The 8,063-nt window shown below is 42.0% G+C and overlaps 1 long non-coding RNA gene across 1 annotated transcript in view; it reads left to right on the top strand.

Annotated features, from left to right (window-relative positions):
• Window positions 1–3,339: 3,339 nt before the first annotated feature.
• LOC109973205 (uncharacterized) overlaps window positions 3,340–8,063 on the top strand; it is a 61,895-nt gene continuing 57,171 nt past the window's right edge. Inside the window, exons 1-4 of the long non-coding RNA XR_002276787.1 lie at window positions 3,340–3,556; window positions 5,243–5,473; window positions 5,657–5,743; window positions 6,144–6,858. This is a non-coding gene — a long non-coding RNA (uncharacterized LOC109973205). The remainder of the gene's footprint in view (window positions 3,557–5,242; window positions 5,474–5,656; window positions 5,744–6,143; window positions 6,859–8,063) is intronic.

Here is an 8,063-nt window from a genome sequence, read left to right as displayed (position 1 = left end):
GTCCATTGTTGTGGTGGATGGGGTCTCCGATGGCGTGACAATCTTTCTCGATACACCACTTGTTGTAGAGATCCTAGATGGAGGGAAGCTCAGAGCTGTCTGTAAAACTCTTTGGAGAGCTCTGTGGTTGTGGGTGAACTTGCTGCCAAACCATCCAGTGATGCAGCTAGTGAGGATGCTCTCAGTGGTTCCTCTTTAGAAGGCCCGCAGTATTTCGGGCTCTGGCCCAGACCTTTTCATTACTGTAATAAATTAGTGAAGCGTAGTGATGTAGTGAATTTGGATCTAGGCCTTTCATGGTCACTACAGTGGACAGCTATTTAAAAGCTGTTTTCTTGTACTGGAATGGGTTCTGATTGTGTAGTTGCATATCACCCGCTACAGCGGACGCTAGTGTGCCACCCACTGGTCAGCCATTGTTAATGGCAACAATAATTTTCTGAAACCAAGATGGCTGACGGAAAGCCAGAAAGGCTGCGTAGCTTAGGAATATCTTGCCAGTCCTTCTATAGGAGGTGAGCCTAGGAGGTAATAAATTAATAAATAATATAGAAAGGTAGCATCATCACCTGTCCACTAAACTGGAAAAATGCATGTAAAAAACATGAAGTTGAGTTTTTCCTTTCATGCCCAAAGAGTAAGTAAAACACTGAGGGGAAAAAATCCTGACTGTGGCTTTCGTAATTCATGCATGACAGGGCTAGGCCTACTTTTCTTTTCTTGGTTCTAGTATAAGGTTAAGGCTTGGGTCACAGGTTGAATTTCTTTAATTTTCTTTAATTGTACATGTCATGACAAATCATGGCATTCATTTTTGATACAAACAGACACATTTCCAGTTTCCTGGAAGACCAACTATTATTATAGTTCCAACACACTGTACAATGCAACAAAGATCCAGGAGGTTAATAAAGTTTTCTAAGACAGGAATAGCACAGAGGGAAGAAGTACTGGAAAGCATGCAAGTGTTTTCAGTTAATCAGAAATTCAGCCAGCCACTCAGCTGCACACACACACACAGAGAGAAAGGTCTCATAACCTCCATGGAAAACAGGTGCTGAGTCAGTGAGGAGAGGAATGCTAGAAGAATGGGGAGGGAAGGGTAGCATGTCTGTGTGCGCATAGGTGAGAGAGAAAAGGAGTGAGAGGTGTGTGTACATCTGCGGTGAGTGAAAGAGAGTGTGAGTAGCGCTGAGTGGAAGCCAGAGAGCCCAGGAGAGAACAAGGGGAGGAGATTCTCTGGAGATTGCGTGCGGACATCAAATGTTTACCTGTAACAAAAAGAAAGGGGAAGGTGTAGAAGAGAAAAAAACGGAGAGGAAAAAAAAAGGTCGTGGTTTACAGGGGTGGGCGGGGACCCAAAGCCTAAAGCATGAGCTTCGCACGCAACTTAACAATACTACCTTTATAAAGACTGTATTGTGTTAGTCAATGAGCACACACACATATTCACATAAGACACCACTGGTGCTACACATGCGCATGCACGTACATCAAGGAGTTTAATAGGAATAGGTAATTATATGATGGAATTTACAGTAATTATATGATGGAATTTACACTGTAGCTATCCATGTAAAAGCATAGAATAAAGGCTTTGTGACTTCCAGATAATGGGTTCAGAGAGGCATGGGCTCTTCTGTGCTCAAAATGGAACCAAATAACTGACCCATCTGTGGAACAGCTGGACATTATGTTTGACATAAGAGGTACTTGTGTCAGTCCGAGCTCAACCCAAAATCAGAATTTCTGAAAGCTGTTCAGAATTCCCTTTGTCCTTGATCCTTTCTGTCATTGTCCTGCCCATTTTTTAAAATGAATCATAAATGACCAACAAATCAAGAAAGAATGACACTCAGCCTTTGTTGTAGAACTGACAGAGAGCCCCAATGACTCGCTGACAGGTGGCCTCTCCCGGGTTTCTGCCTGTCTGTTATCCGCTGTCTTGAAATCTACAGTATTATGACTTACTATCTCAAGGGTGCCTTATTTGTATGGAGAACAAAAAGCCTGAATAAAGTTGGGAAGGAGGGTTTAAATTGAGAATCATGTGGTCTCTCTTATGATGGATGCTTATGGTAACACCTGTGAGTCATCACCTTGTAGGTGTGTAAAGCTGTATGGTTATATTATTCACAGTAAACCTTTAAATCCAGAGGTGACTTATCGAGACCATTACTTTTTTCAATGAGTTATTTGTCCAATTAATGAGGAACACAAGATACTGTATGTTTTCTATTTCACTTATTACTGACGTCATGCAGGATATTCTCAAAACAACTAGACTATGCATTTAACCAAACAACATTGCTCCTTCTCTCTTCTCTCTGATTGGCTGTGAAGTCTGTCTGTCACAGCTCTGACTGGCAGCTTGCGTGTAAAAGGCAGAGTTACTGGGATTTAGCCTGGGGCGCCTGCGGTCAGCACAATATGTGTACTATAAATAATTTTGGCTGTGTATGTTATGTGATTGTGTGAACAGGGATAGAGAGAGAGAGTGAGCTACACACACACTAGGCTCAGGGCTTCCTCTCCTGTGAGCGTCTGCAGTCAGAGTGCAGGTACAATAGGGAGCATTGTTCAGCTGGCAGGCCCCTGCGTGCCGGCTCCCCTTCTCTACCTGAGCACAGAGACAGGTGTATTTCTCCTAGTCACGCATAGCCCTGCCACACTCCCAGCTGCCTACACACACTACTTGCTGCTGAGATCACACACACACCTCGAAAAGCATCCAAAGACAAAAGCTAGGATACACCTACTGTACATGCTGATTACACATATTTTATTCCTCACAGTAAGTTGCTTGGTTAAACCCTTAAACTTACCTTCATCTTTTCCAAATTAAAAATATTAAACCAGCTTTAATACATATCCTTTTACCTGCATATCCAAAATGTTGGTCCTTCAAACCAATTGTCTCTAAAGATTTATGCACATTTACATAAACTAAATTTGCCTACAAGGACTACACAGCTCCAGCCTCGATGCACAGTGAGTTCCCACAGGAAATACAGGTGTTTGTTGATAATTAGTGTTTTAAAACCTGATGGTGACATGGCTTACACCTTGACTCGGATACTAGGGTAAAAAAAAAAGAAAACCTTAGTCCTTAGAAATCCCCCCTTTGTGTGTGTTAAAGAGTAAGACAGAATGCATTGTGCACATTTTGGTGGAACTGTACAACCAGTCCAGGCCAAAAAATTTATTTAATTTCCCCTTAAGTGGGAAAACATGTTTGAGTAAACATTATTACCCCTGTTTCAGTTTGACATGTTAATGCAGGATGAGAGGGGAAAGACCTGAAGGGAGTAAGAGATAAAGGGATATGACAAGCGCTCAGAAAAAGTGAATTTACTAACATTTTTATGTTACAAATAATGAAATGGAAAGCATAACACAGTTAGGGTGGGGGGTGACATTAATTACATGATTTCCTTTAAACGAACCTCCCTTCCTCCCACAGATCTGACTCCCTGCGGTGCTAGGAGTCCAGCCCAAGCAGTCTCATAGCACAAAAGGATTAGCTCTTTATCCTAGCTGATTCTAAAGAAAAGAGGTACATACCATATTATGTCTTTTTATATAGAGCAGGCACAAGTCATGCTTCCCCAATTTTCACATGAGTAATCTTCATCTGTGTCACTCTGAGGCTTCACCATGGCCCCTTTTTAGCTCCGCTTTGTCTTTACTCATGGCAAGGCCAAAAATCCTGATGGAAGTCTGCATGAAATTACAGGAGCTGCCAAATTTTAATTCATTCTCAGGTTTCCTGGCTGATATTTACCAAATTAATTCCCAGGCGGATGTAGAAATAATAACGCCCATGAAAGTGGGAGAGTGGGAAAATAAGGAGGGGAAATCAAGTGTGACTGGGAATCAAGCCTGTGGTGGTGGGGTGTCAGTGAAAGGGCATGCTGACATTTTCTCTTTTACTCATTGGCTTCATTCACATTACTTCTATTCCCCACCTAATAACACAGCTCATATCATACCAGAAGATGGACTGCGTAGTTAAATAGCCACAATATAGCCTGCATTATTGCAACCATCTCTTGACGTCATAGGCTCTTGCTCTTTATCCATGTCACTAGAGCTTGGGCCCTCAAAGCCACATAAGGAAACATTTGTTCCCAGTCTGGTTGAATAGAGCCTTGTGTCGGATATAGTCAAAGAGATACAAGGGGAAAGGACATCTAAACAGTTCAGAACAAGAGCTCTGCTCTGAAGCTCCTTTCTCTCTGAACTGGGCCAGTAATGAATGTCCTTTAGTCTTAATCACTCTCAGAGCACACACTGGAGATATGACTGACTCCTTTGTCCTCCTTTATGGTTTGTATGCTGAAAGCAGAAGGGGTCATCACTTCCATTAAATATTAGATCTGTTCCACCATCACTGGGTGATCACTGTACTGCTTGTGTGGGCAGAGTAATTTCTATGCATCACACATTTTACAGTTGTATGAATATGTGGATGTACTACGACTAATGTGTTTATGCCTGCTTAAAAATAGCTGAAGCTCCTCTTCAGTCAGTCAGTCAGCTTTGTTTCCCTTGGATTCTCTAATGCATTCCTTATTTTCATCCCATCTGTTTGAACAGCATTCAGGATGGGTTTTATGCTCTCTGGATAGGATTATCCTTGTCACACCAATCTGGAAAACATTTGTGTGCACATTAGTGCATACCTATTTACACACCCTGGCATGAGTGGAGACAGGGTGGAGAAGGATGAACACAAGTGGGCACACACACACACACTCACACACATGCAGATATTTGCACACACACACACACACAGGCAAGCCTGTATACACACATGCATTATGCACATGCACACATTGAGAAATAATGTATTTTCATTTATTTTAGCTTTTTTATAAGACTGACTGATTCCTCAGCATAACAGCAGGGGAAACTGTTGCCTTTGTTGTTTTCACTGATCACATTGTTTTAGATAAGAGGTGATTACCTCTAAATTACTTCTACAAGTTAATTACCTCTACTAATACTTTAATTTATCCTTAATTAATGATTAATGAGTTAGGGGAGATCCTTCATGCAGAGGTCAACACAATGAACCAGATAAACATGTATAACCTTTCTTTTCTTTCCTTCTTGCTCTTACAAGGAAAAGCCCTTCACAGAGCAGAGGTGGCTTAGGAATGCGAGACAGGAATGCTGCTGAGTTACTATAAAGGGGGTTTGATCACTGAAAACAATGTCTTTGTGTTTTCATCCCCAGCTCCAGTCACGCAATTCTGTGTATGCAAACCTCCAGCAACTTTTCAACCCCTGCACACAACAAAGCCATCAAATACCTGGAATTGACAGAATCGCGTGCATTTCAGGTACTCCTGGATAGTACTGGTGCACCGCCACATTAGGAGTGAAGGAAAAGGTGGAGTGGAGCTTCACCTGGTTAGACTCTTAATACACACTGTCTTGTGTTCAGAGACCCAGTCATAGTGCTGAGGTAAAACCACTTTAGCTCAATTCATCCAACATTTTGACATGGCATGCGATCTGATCATCTCAGTTCATAAATAGATGTAATATTTATGCTGGTAAAATATATTCAGATGTAAATTTTGTGGGGGAAATATGGTAATCTCTATTATGTTCTAATTTTAGTTTTGACTTTATACTCCATTCCTAGAAATCCAGTCCTGGTTTTGAGGTTTGAGGGAAGTAATGATCCCAGAAATACAAGCAAGCCTGGAGGTGGTTAGGACATGAAAGTGTGGTAAGAAAGACAAGAGATTCATTCATGGGAAGGTGATTCAAGGCACCGACATCCTTGTATCTCTGCACAGCGGCAGATGCTCATTGTTACTCACACACACACCTCACACCGGGTTCACACGCAACCTAACGGACAGATTACAGCAAGTTTATAACAGCTATATTTATTACAAGTTACTTGACTGTAACAACAACAGCAACAACAACAATAATAATAACAATAATAATAAAGCTCATATTATCTTTTACCTTTCAGTATCAAGCAAATACATTTTTCTGTGTTTTATACCTGAATGCCATTATACTATTGATACACAACATGTATCATTCCTTTTTTTGTTGTTGTTGCTGTTTTAAATGGTTTTAATTATATCATCCTTCTGTTCTCACATATTTGGCAGCAGCAACAAACTCCACTCACCATCATGCCTTTGGCGCCCACGCTGGCCGGGAGTAGCATGCGCTGTGCTGCTGTGCTCCAACTATGGCTCAGTGCGGTTCAGGCAGCTCACTAGATCGCATCTTATCAGCGACAGAGAAACGCGTTGGAGTGGAAGAAGGGACCGTCACTGCACTGGACTATAAAGAGGAACGCAGTTCTTTTTTTGATATTTATTGGAAATAATCACACATCGATGTGCTTAATTTGCCAAAGCACAGATCACTTTACCAAGGATTATGTGGACGGATTAAGAGGATGACATGCGAACCATTCAGCAGTGACACACGTGGAGTTATTTACAGTATTAATAATATCATTGTTATCGGTGAAACATAATCACGATGGCCTCAGCTGACGGATTAGACAGTCTACTTGTGGATCGTACAGTAGGATTTGAGGAAATACTGTCCCTTACACGGAATGAGCAGTGTCCACTACTCCAGCTGCCCGAGACCTGCTGCTGGACAAGTGGCTTGTCAGACAGACGTCTTGGGTTATTTCACGCGTGTAAAGTGTGTGTCCACTATCATTGATGGCCACTACCGTGATATGCTTTTGGAGTTTTGTGCATTTTGACATGAGGAAAGGAATACCTTGGGATATATTTTGGGAACGATGCTCAGCAGATGTCCAGCGGTTTGGATAATGACAGTGCGCATCACATCATCCAGCAGGTATGTGCGAATGCAGAATTACCTACAACTTCTACCTTTGGGCAGCGACAGGCTAAGAGTAGAGTAGTTCACTTTGTGTCAGCAATGTATGTTGTCATTTGTTGTGAATTTGCACAACGTGCAGCCTATGGTCAGTGCGTTCTGGGAACTGTTTTTCAAAGGGGACCCAATGAGGAATAACTTCATGTCACCAGCTGTTGTTTCACATTCAGTAAAATGTTTAACAGTGGTTGTTCTGACCACAGGTTCTGTCATTATATCTCCCCACACAGCCATGTGGCTTACACATTTTACGTATGCTAACAATCAAACACTTTTCCTATGAAATTCTTTAGAGCAGCTATTATAAAGTTGGGGTTTATGTCTAATATGTGTCCGTGGAGAGGGGCGTGTTTGATATTTAAAGCCATGTCAAACTCAGTTTGCTCCACGTAGCCTGTTGAGGTTCACCTGTTTACTGCTCCGTTATTCTTTGGGTTCATTACGCACGCACCTCGCACCTTCAAGACGGACTAAAATGGACTTAGGTGTAGGAACTAATTGAGCACTGTCTCTGCCTAACGTGCGCAGTCTAATCAGTCCATTTTTTAATGTTATATCGACGCCATACACCTCCAGTGCCACAGCCCGTTCACGGAGCCATGACCTGTCATAAATTGTGAAAGACCAGGTGCAACAAAATAAATAGTGCCCAGTGACAGCAACGTTTAGTCCTGCTCTCCTACAGTGACTCCATTCAGGTAGAGTAAATCTACTTGAGCTCCATAACAGAGTCCATCCATGTGAAGACACTGTCATTGGTGCACATAACATGTTTAGGAGATCAAATTATTTTGCGGTTGATACACCTGGAGATTTGGATTATGCTTAGATGTTTCGTTTCAGTTGAACCCTCAGGGGTGTGAGCTCATACTGGTTAGTGAACCTTATGTGGTCTGGATAATATGAGAGAAGTGTTTTGCACCAGTTCTCATCTCTAACAGCATAGTTTCATGGTACAGTAGGTGTGTATGTCATGTAAGTTATCTGATGAAGCTCCTGCCTTTATAGAGCACCTTCTGCTTCCTTCCCCCTTCAGCTCTCACCTCTCATTCCTATCCACTTCTTTAGCAATAAAGAATTCCATCTATTGCTGCCATAGGGGACAGAGCCCCACTATATGTTTGTATACAGCGCAAAGCACAACCCCACCCCACCAACTCAGC

Source organism: Monopterus albus, unplaced genomic scaffold (assembly GCF_001952655.1).
Source record: "Monopterus albus unplaced genomic scaffold, M_albus_1.0 scaffold284.1, whole genome shotgun sequence".
Taxonomy (NCBI): Eukaryota; Metazoa; Chordata; class Actinopteri; order Synbranchiformes; family Synbranchidae; genus Monopterus; species Monopterus albus.
The sequence above is the reverse complement of the archived record's forward strand: the minus strand, read 5'-3'. Positions and strand labels throughout refer to the sequence as shown.